This window comes from Onychostruthus taczanowskii, unplaced genomic scaffold (assembly GCF_017590055.1).
Source record: "Onychostruthus taczanowskii isolate IOZ18803 unplaced genomic scaffold, ASM1759005v1 scaffold97, whole genome shotgun sequence".
Classification (NCBI taxonomy): domain Eukaryota; kingdom Metazoa; phylum Chordata; class Aves; order Passeriformes; family Passeridae; genus Onychostruthus; species Onychostruthus taczanowskii.
Genome location: NW_024507768.1, coordinates 362,301 through 368,694, shown reverse-complemented (window position 1 = coordinate 368,694; position 6,394 = coordinate 362,301). Strand labels below are relative to the sequence as shown.

The 6,394-nt window shown below is 51.6% G+C and overlaps 1 protein-coding gene across 2 annotated transcripts in view; it reads left to right on the top strand.

Annotated features, from left to right (window-relative positions):
- Nucleotides 1–389: 389 nt before the first annotated feature.
- The window catches only part of CTTNBP2NL (CTTNBP2 N-terminal like), a 31,496-nt gene continuing 25,491 nt past the window's right edge, over nt 390–6,394 (top strand). For both annotated transcript variants that reach the window (XM_041427095.1, XM_041427094.1), the window contains exon 1: nt 390–396. The gene's annotated coding sequence lies outside the window, so the exon portion shown is untranslated. The remainder of the gene's footprint in view (nt 397–6,394) is intronic.

Below are 6,394 nucleotides of genomic sequence, written 5' to 3'. Positions count from 1 at the left end.
TCCCCTCAGATCGGCCAGTGGCACTGAACTCTGTGTGTTAACTGTCACTCACTTCCCTGTGCCGCTTGAGAAATTCCAGTGGAATGTTTGGAGGTGGGATGATGGGCAGGGGAACCTGCTTTGAATGCAGGACAGAATAGGACCTAGTAAATGAATGCCTATTTCTAAAACAGAAGCAACAACAACAGAGGGAAGATAGGAGATGAGGAAACACCTGGGTGCTCCACCGGTGCTTGGCACAGCGGGAAGTTTGGCCAGGAGCGTTTGCTGGGGTCACTTCACCCTGTAAGATCTTCAGGGCAAGGACAGGCCCCCAGAAATGCCATTGCACAGGGGAAAGAGGGAGTCTGAGCTAGCAAACTGCACAGAGGGGAGGGGAACGTGGGGCAGAGGCAGGTGGCAGCGTCCCAGAGCTTCCCCTGGCCTGCCTCCCCCTCTGCAGCACTCATGCAGTGTCAGTGCTTATGAACCCCCTGTGCCACAGCACTCAGCTTCCTTCTCCTTCCTTAAACCCACGGAGGCACTTCAGCTGGATTTCTGGTGATTTGGCTGTCAGTTCTAATAAACAGCTTAAACAAACAGCACGTGCCAAGCGCTCTTGCAGCCTCTCACTTGCTCAAGCAGTTGGCAGATTTGGATGTTGGGCGATGGATTTGAGGGAAGCACTTGTGCTCCTGTACCAGGCTGCTGGACCAGCCCGGCTGGAGCAGCGTGCAGGGGGGATCCAAGTCTCCCCTTTCCCCAAATCCAGTGGATTTCAGGCTGAAGTTAGTCCTGTATTTCTCACGGCCTCAGCACAGTCTGGTTATCCCTGCAGCATCGGGAGCAGCGGTGCTGGGGATGGATTGTGGTGTCAAGTCGAGGGCATTGATTTCTAGCTTGAAATCAGTGTTAACTTCAAAAACACTTTCCTAATTTGGCAGTTTGGGGCAGAAATGGATTGAGCAGCTGGGAGAAACAAAGAAAAACAGCAAATAAAATAGACAGGGTTTCAGGTGGACCATTTATCCTTCGCTCCTGCTCCAGGAGGTGGGTGGTGCTCTCAGGTAAGCCCTTGCAGGCTCATCCAGCTGATTCCTGGAAGCCTGCACTGGCTGAGGCCTGCACACCATTCTCTGTGGACACAAAGGAACAGGAGCTGCTGGAGGTGACCCATCACCCACCTGTGAAGGGGCTGCTGCCAATGCTCATTAACAGGGAGGTCATTACTCCCCTCTCCTCAGTCACCAAATTCATGCACAAACAATATGACTATATTCCAATTGCTTTAGAACCATTTGAGATTGTCAATTTTCTTGCCTTTCTGCAAAGTTGTCCTGGTTTGAGGAAATTCCCTGATTGGCCCCAGTTTCCTGCAGCAGAGGATGGGCAAGGGGTGATGACAATGGTCATTGCTTGGCCAAAAACCCTTCCAAAAGGGAGGGAAAAAAGGATGAAAACAGGGGAGGATGGAAGTTGAAGAAGAAGCTGTTGTTCTCTCTATGTTTGTGAGAAGAAAAGAGGAGAGAACTGATTTTTTCCAGCAGGTAGGGATAGGAGAAAAAAAAAATTCAAATTGATCAAAAAATTAAATATTCATAGGACATTATTCATCAAGATTCATCTTGCCAAGTGGGTGAAATGAGGCAAGGGAAGAAATTAGCTTGCTTGAGAGTGTCAAAGTGATTATGTGATTAAATTGCAATTTATAATTTCTCCTTCAAAAGTGTTACTCCTTGATTTGTATTTCTGCCCCCTCTCCATTCTGCCAAGTCTCCCTTTGTGTGTGTGTGACCAGTGAGCAGCCAGGGCTGCTGTGACAGAAAGCCTCAGACACCTTCTGCCCACAGCTGTGCAGGGCATCCCTGCCCCCAGCACATCCCCGGCCAGCATTCCCACTGTTGGTTTTCCTAGAGGCTACTTGCACTTCTCATGGGCATCCCCCCATCCCCACAGACCCACAGCTTTATTTACTCATTCCTCTCTGCTCCTCTCAGACTGCTGCACTGTATAATCCATCCTCCCCCTGGATCTGTGAGGAGATTTGTACAAAAAAACCGTGTTTTGGTGCTTGTTTCTGTAATCCCCCAGTGCTGGGGAGGCTGCAGCTTCCACTCACACAACCTTTGCTCCAGCACATCCCAGGTGTGCTCAGTACAGGAAGAAAAAGCAGGAAAAAACTGCCACAACATGCCTTCCTTCACAGCTTTTTCCCTGGGACCAGCCCTAGCCTCGATTAATTCCTGCCTTGTTTATGAACAGCACAAGGCTTGCACAGGTTAATTAGTTGAAGTAGGCTTTTCTTCAAGTGAATGAGCAGGCGCAGGGTTTATGGCTCTGTCACCCAGTTTATTTGTTCACTTTCTGTTTTATTTGGAAAGACACAACGATAAATAAAATCAGCCATGACGAGGCTTATGTCTGCAGTAAACATTTAAGCCCTGCCAGGTGGTAATCCACAGCACACTCAGAGTTCTCAGCCTGCAGGAGCTGGGCTTGTCTCCCAAGTTGTGCCAGAGATGTCTGGGGATGGGGACAGTGCCCAACTGCAGCCAGGAGGGGTGGGGGACAGGAAAACAGCTGGGGAAAATGACAGTGTCACGTGGGCTCCAGAATCACAGGAGGGGGTTGGAAGGGACCTCTGGAATCATCCAGTCCGACGCCTGCCCAGCCAGGTGTCCTGGAGCAGGGGACACAGGAACGCGTCCAGGCGTGTTTGGGATGTCCCCAGAGAGGGAACTCCAGGCTGGCCCTGGGCAGCTGCTCCAGGGCTCTGCTGCTGTCATGGACAGGAGTTCTCCCAGGGTCAGGGTGGGGCCAGCGAGCAGAGGGCTGGAGAGGACGGGCAGCTCTTGAAAGCTAGCAAGTAAATCTCATAAAGCACAGGTCTGGGCTGACAGAACATGGGGATGGCACTGAACTCAAGGAAAACTCAGCCCGATTAAACTGCTTTAAATCCGTTTACTTGGTTGTTTCTGCTTCACTTGCAAGACATCATTATAATTACTTGGCATTGGCAAGCCATTACCAGAGGTTCTGGGCTGGGTAGCAGAGGACATGATTGCCTCCCAAGCCTGATGAGCCGTATTGATCGGTGGGGGATAAGGACCAGCCTACGAACAGCCCAGAGTCTTTATTTGTCTCGTTGTCAGGGGTGTGTTTGCAGCCTGGATTGGCAGTGAGTTATGGGCATGCTGAGTGTTTTTATGTTACTTCTCACACAACACAGCTCAGCATTTGCATCCCCTCCCCTTGTGACCAAAATCAACCACAGTGGAAAGTGAACCTGGAGCCTGTTTGAATCTCCCTCCATCGAAGGTGCTGAGGGGAAGCACAGCCAGGGCTGTCTGTGAGCTGATGGCAGAGGCAGTTTGGAGTTATGGCGCAGTGTGACCACTTTGGAATGCCAAGGAGCGACCTTTGATGTTGTGTTTATTAATTATTTGTGTAATGGGAGCCCTTTGCTGCCCCAGATAGGAACAGGGGCACTGGAGGTGTGAGGGGTCCCTGCCCAGAGGACCCCACAGTCCCCAGTGGAGGTGGGAGCCTCCTTGGGGTTACATCTGGAGCAGCCCCAGTACATTGTCGAGCTGATGGCAGAGGCAGTTTGGGACTTATGGCACAGTGTGACCACTTTGGAATGCCAAGGAGCGACCTTTGATGTTGTGTTTATTAATTATTTGTGTAATGGGAGCCCTTTGCTGCCCCAGATAGGAACAGGGGCACTGGAGGTGTGAGGGGTCCCTGCCCAGAGGACCCCACAGTCCCCAGTGGAGGTGGGAGCCTCCTTGGGGTTACATCTGGAGCAGCCCCAGTACATTGTTCTTCATTGAATTCCAGTGTTTGGTGGTGCTGAGGGGAACAGCATCTGTTTGGACGCTCAAGGGATGCAGACAAGATCCTCACCTGCTCCCCAGGGTCATGCTCAGAAATGCTACTTGCACAAAACAGTAGAAATGAGGCAGTAGGAAATTAAATATGCTTATTAGAGCTAAAAATAGCAGCTCTGTTCTTTGGTGATGCATGAAAAAAAGCCCCTTGTACCAGAAAAATACTTTGGGCCTCTGCCAGGCAACAGATGCAAGGAACCTCTCGCAGCCTCGCTGGTGGAGCTGGTGCTGCTGCCTCCAAACCTGGAGCCTCCTATTTTTAGCAGCAGATCAATGCAGGCTCCTCTGCCCAGCAAGGAAAAGGCAGGCTGGGTGTCCAGCAGGTGTGAGGAAGGCTGTGTTAGATATTCATTCCTGTCACACAAAGAGTCATTCGTCTCCATCGCTCAGGCGCTGCGGATGGAGGGTGCCCGCGGCTCGGGAGGGTGGCAGTGATGAGGGTGGGCCCCTGGCTGGCCTGGCAGCAGGAGGGCACTGCCAGCCTGGGAGAATTCCCTCTGCTTCAGCAAGCCATGAGCCAGATGCTCCCTTGAGTCATGCTGGTGGTAGGTCCCTGGATCCATCTGCGGGCAGAGGGGTGAATTCCCGAGCAGGACGCTGGACATGAATCTGCTGTCTGAGAGCTCACTTTGCAAACTGATATTAATTAACATTGGCATGTCCTTGTTCTTGCACTGCCAACACTGCCATCCTGGTACTTGGTGTGGGGAAACTGAGGCAGGCAGGGATGCCATCTCTTTTCCATGCCCTCCAAAGAGCCACAGAGCCCACGATACCCCAGTTCCCACTCCAATAATTCGGTGTGCGTTGCTCCTAGGGACCAGGCTTATTCAGACTGGCTACAAAGCTGATCCTTTCCCAGCAGCTGCTTTCCTTGGGATGCAGCTGCGAGCCCATCCCTGCCCGGGGAGAGGGAGCTGCAGCGCCGGCAGCACCGGCTCCGTTCCCCGGGCAGAAGGTGCAATGCTGCACCCCTGTGGGAGCCTTGGACATCAAACCTGGCTACTCTGCCTGGACACACGGCAGCTTTCTGTGAGCTACATCAGCCCTATTTAAGTGGCCCAGGCACTAGAAGAGGGGGAGAAAAGGGAGTCCTGGATATGCAACTTCTTTCTCAAAGCCCTGGAAGTGATGCCATTCCCTGAGGGATGGAGACAGCTGAGTTTCTCCAGCTTGCAGGGATCCTGGAATTGTGTTTTGGAGATAACAAGCTGTTAACATTGTCACTTCTTGCAGGCAGGTTAATCCTCTAAACTTGAAATATGTTTCATCTGGAAGTAGGTATATTTGATCATACAAGGGGTGGAAAAATTAAACAGGAGCCCCATGAAAATAGGAAATTATGTAAATCACCTTATACATGAGGCTGATCAAGTTTATGGTTGCTGTTTCAACTCCCATTGCCAGAATGCAAATTCTAAAGTAATCTGCTAAATGTGAGCAAGCCTGACAAGCATGATAGCATCAGGCCAGTTCCCTCTGTGCCACGGGGCTGGAGTGTCACTCCCCACACGGGCACTTGGGTCCTTGCAGGAGCTTTTGAGGATATTGAACAGCCCACGTTCCCAACAGCCTTTCCTCTTGCTGAGTACATGGAATTTTGGGGACCCAAAGTCAAGCCTGGAAAATCCCTTCACTCGTGCCGTGGTGTGGGGGTGCTGGGTCCGGTGCACAGCTCCATCCTGTGCCAGCTGGGCTGGGGGGACAGAGGGTCTGGGCCACCCCTGTGCCCCCACCCTGCCCGCCAGTCACACCCCAGCCTGGTTACGCTGAGACAGCACTTCCCCAGAGGAAACATAATTAGTAAATGTGGTTGGAGCACCATGACTGCGAGCAGCACAGAGCAGAAATCGTGTTTGTAAGCTGCCTCCAGGACTCTGCACCACGGTTTAATCGGGTATGAAATCACAGCCATCTCAGAGCCACCTTCCAGAAGTTATTTGTAAGTGAAGTCCTAATGCAGACAGGGCTCTTATTATTCCTCATGACTTGCCTCATTGCCCATGGCCTTTAAAATGTTGCTTTCACATCTTCTTCCTTCTTATTTTCCATTCCCCCTCTGCCAGCTCAGAAACAATCCAGGCAGGACCCATGCCCTGGGTGACTCTTGCTCCTCTCTCAGCACTGAGTTAGCACTGGCTGATATCTGTCATGTTCCCTGGAAAAACAGGACTCGCTCTGAGACTCCTGGGGTAACAGATTTTCCAGGGGAAAGCAGAGGAGGAGCTTGGTGCATTAAATGGTTCAGAAATGCCCCACGGTTGTGTTTTCTTTAATCTGCAGAAGGCCCACAGCATCTCTGCCTCCTGTGCCCAGTTCTGAGGAATTCCCATCTTGACAGCACTTCAGAGCTGAGAGAAAACCACCTCGTGTCACACTCCTCCTTGGTTTAAGTAGGCACTGGTGAATTAACGCAGCATTTCTGGCCATATTAAGATTTTCCTGGTTTGGGGGAGGGAGGGTGTGTCCAGCAGGTCCTGAGGGAGTGGATGCTGCTGTGGCTGTTTCCTTTCTGGCCCGTTGAT